Source organism: Nerophis ophidion, linkage group LG10, assembly GCF_033978795.1.
Source record: "Nerophis ophidion isolate RoL-2023_Sa linkage group LG10, RoL_Noph_v1.0, whole genome shotgun sequence".
Taxonomy (NCBI): Eukaryota; Metazoa; Chordata; class Actinopteri; order Syngnathiformes; family Syngnathidae; genus Nerophis; species Nerophis ophidion.
This window is the reverse complement of record NC_084620.1, coordinates 31,927,948-31,931,871: the sequence shown is the minus strand read 5'-3', so window position 1 is coordinate 31,931,871 and position 3,924 is coordinate 31,927,948. Positions and strand designations below refer to the sequence as shown.

General features: G+C 40.6%; 1 long non-coding RNA gene across 1 annotated transcript; it reads right to left on the bottom strand.

Annotated features, from left to right (window-relative positions):
• Positions 1-2,808: 2,808 nt before the first annotated feature.
• LOC133559891 (uncharacterized) lies at positions 2,809-3,642 on the bottom strand. The gene is made up of 2 exons (XR_009808308.1): positions 3,238-3,642; positions 2,809-3,127 (listed from the first exon to the last, which is right to left on the bottom strand). It is a non-coding gene; the product is annotated as an uncharacterized LOC133559891 (long non-coding RNA).
• Between the last annotated feature and the right edge of the window lie 282 nt (positions 3,643-3,924).

Genomic DNA, 3,924 nt, shown 5'->3' with positions numbered 1-3,924 from the left:
GTACAACCCTACTAGTGACTATGGTAATCTACGTCACAGCAGCTCAGACGAGGCACCAAGCAGTGTGGGTGGGGACCGTTTCCACAGAGTGTTTCCAGAGCCTGATATGTGGGTGTCAGGGAATATGCAGAAGGAGATTTTTACAAGAATGTTCTAAAGTTAAGTGATTTATCAGATGTATCAGATTGTACATGTTTTTTTTACCCTTCGCGTCCATATTTCGATGTTTGTTGCATTTTTGTTGCATTTGGCTTGATTGTAAAATATGTCGATGAAGAGGGGGTGTGACGTTCATATGTTATTCAGGGTTTTATCGTTCATAGAAACATTTTAAATTCCATTCCGTTTTCAAGGCGGTCTGTCATAACATTTTTAGCATTCAATCAGACATTATTGTGAGGTTTTATATTACCGTATTTTTCGGACTATAAGTCACGTTTTTTTTTATAAGTTGGCCGGGGGAGGAGGGGAGACTAGGCAAAACAAAAAACAAAACAAAAAACAAAAATGTTTTTGTATTTTTTTTTATAGTTCTGCCAAGTCTCACCCCCGGCCAAACTATAAAAAAAAACTGTGACTTATAGTCCGAAAAATACTAGTGTCACCACCTGCTGCCACCTTGTGGTTCATATTCAGTTTTCCTCTGTTGGTGCAGTTGACCTTCACGTCATTTCTCCTTCCCCTTAGAGTTCCTGTTTGCCCATAGTGGGCGGAGTTATGAGACGTGCACAGCTGCTTCCCATTTACCCAGATGATATTTAAGAAGCACCTTGACAGCTGGATGGCACTTCGTGATTCCACTCCTTGGCTCTCTACTCCTGACGACGTCCATGTTTCGTGCTGCTTGTTATCCTGGCCGCCCCCGGTACCATCCAGCTTGGTGTCTACGTCAGCAGTTGCACGTCTTGCAACTCCAATAACCCTCTGTCACCATGAAGCTTCATTTAGGACCAAAACACTTAAAACAAGTAAAACACTCTTACATGAAATCTGCTTAGAGAGAAGAATCATCTTATCAGACAGAAAATAAGCAAATATTCCCCGTATTTGAGATATTTAATCTTACTTAGATTTTAGTTTTTGCAGTGTGGTAGTCTGTTGTAGCCTTCAAAGCCTTCTAAAACAACTTCAAAACCCTCCAACAATGTTTTATATACACACTGCAAGTCTATATATAATGTAGAAACAGAAACGTTCATAACAATATGTCATATCTTCAATATTTACTGTATTTCGGTAATTTTATTTCCATTTCCATGGCAGCACACTCCCGAATTCTGGCAACAACTTGTGGTCTTACTTCTAGTTTCAAATGCGAGTGTGCTGTAATCATGGCACACTTGGTAACAGACAACAAAGACAACTATTTTTGGTCAAATGAGGATTCACAACCTTATCTTTTTGAAGCTGTACATATGGAGGATGAACTGCTGCTTCCAGAAGCCAGCACAAAGAATAGGGTGAAACGTTGGAGAAGACAGAAGCCTGAGAGAGAGAGTGAGGTCGGCGTGACACGAAGCTGCAAATGTGGAATTTGAAGACAAGCTATTTAGACATAAATGTTGTGCTTACCCCCAAATAATCCGGAAAAGAACGTCCCCGGCCAGCTGGACCATACGCAAAACTGTCCATTGAGTGAGTCAGGCTTTTATATTGATCATGAAACACACAGCACGTCTTGCGTGTTATTAAAACTACAGTACATACACTGTCAAGCTAGCTATCTGTGTACAAACAAAACATGAAATGTGGACTAATATTTTACAGACACTGTAATATGATTGTTCATGTTTTTCAGTCAATACAGACTGGTGTCTTATCGCATAGTGTTGTGCATTACAAACTCAAATGTATTTCGTGCTGACGTAAAAGCTAATACCATAAAATGACGATGTTTTACCACGCTACCAAAAAATTATCTTTGTGTTCGTTCTTACAATAACAATGTCGCTACAGCTTGGTTATTCTACAGGTTACGTAACATAAATGAAGTATTGTTGACAGTTTTAGAGTGCATGTTTAAAGTGATTCAGTGTTAGAATTGATTGGTTCCATTAGCTGCATTGCTAGCCAGTTAGAACCAGACAATTTTTTGTTATGTTAGAAAGCGAAAAAAAGCAAATACTTTTTGTTTTCTTGTGTCTCATAATGATTATGAACTATAGGAAACATTCCAAAACAAGTGCAGTTTCCCTTTAAAGCAAGCGAAGGAGGAAGAGGAAGCAGTTGTAAAAGGTGTAAGAGCAACCAAAGGTGAACCTTGCTGATCGCCAACAAGATAAAGTCACACAAACAAGACAAAACATGAAATGTGGGCTAATACTTTACAGACACTGTAATATGAGTGGTGATGTTTTTCAGTCAGTACAGATTGCTGTTTTATCGCCCTGTTGTGCATTACAAAGTAAAAATGTGTTTCGTGCTGACATAAAAGCTAGCTTATCTCTTGCGGTGCTTAGCTTTTACGACTAATATCGTAGCACATTATTGTGTTACTCCGCTAGAAAAAGAGCTCCTCGGTGTTCGCTCTTACAATAACGATATCGCTACAGCTTGGTTATTATACACGTTACGGAACGTAAATGAAGTATTGGTGACGGTTTTTGAATGCATTTTTCAAAGTGATTTAGAGGCAGAACTGATTGCTTGCCTTAGCTGTATTGCTAGCTCCCACGAACAAGCCAATGTTTACATGTTAGACTGTAAAAAAAAGCCAAAAATGTTTGTCTTCTTGTCTCTTACAATGATTGTGAACGATAGGCAACCATATCAGTACAGTGAGAGGAGAAGACTGCACAGAGGCGTGGATGTTGTTTAGCTCTTGGTGTATTTATTAATATAATACAACGACATGTGTAATAAATCAAGATATGTATGGTGGGACTTTGTGTTGTGTTTAAATAAGTGTTACCAGGAGTTGTTGAAGGTGCCTGTTGAGCGAGATGTGGAAGTCCATGGAGGGCAAAGCAAGCTTGGAGGTCTGTGGGCAGGCAAGAGGTCAGGGGCAGGAGCAAGGCGTCAAGGTCCGTGTCCAGGCGAGAGGTTTAGATCCAGGAAGGCGGCCAGGGAACCAGAGGGAATTCGGGGAGATGAAACACACAGCTCAAAACCAGTAAACGGAGGAACGCTGCGGGATGACGACACAGGACACAAGACGATGAGCACAGAGGAGGAGAAACACACAGAGAGAGAGAATGCACATAGGGAGAGAGCTAGAGACGTGTAGGCTTACTGTACCATACAGGGGGCTACGTTCTGGCCGTGGAACGCAGGACACGCCGGCTTAAGATGGCAAGAGTTTCATCAGAGTCAGGTGTGTTGATAGATTTGATCAGCAGGAGAGGAATGCCCGTGAGCGTGTTCCGAGGCGCGCTGAGCGGAGTGCATAGCAGAGTGAGAGGCGGAATGCATGGCGGCCTGCGCTCGCGCCCTAACAACAACATTCCAAAAAAAGTGCAATTCTTCTTTAAGGAACTTCTCAGTTATTAAAAAAAGATCACAAGTTTGGACCCCAGTGTTCTGTGTTTGCTAGCAAGGTTTAAAATGTTAACAAACAGATCATCCAATGTGTTTAGAGCGGTCCAGGTAGTTAAGAAATGTGCCGCAAAAATGTTTGTGTCCCAAGTTTTGAACTGAACTCAGATCTGTACAGTGTCATTCCTGGGCCGGATTTGGCTTGCAGGTTGTCAGTTTGATCTGTTAATCTGAACAAAACATCCATATCTTAACTTTGTCTCACAGCTGAAAAACCATATTTGTTTATTGTCTGGTATTGTATCTCTTTATAATGAATTATTCTTATTTTTTAGAATATGCAGAGGACCCAAAAAATATTTTGACTGTCAAAAAGATTCCCAGGGTCATAGTGAGTGCGACAGTTGTACTGTCATTATGAGTAAAAAAAAATAAAATAACTGTATTTGC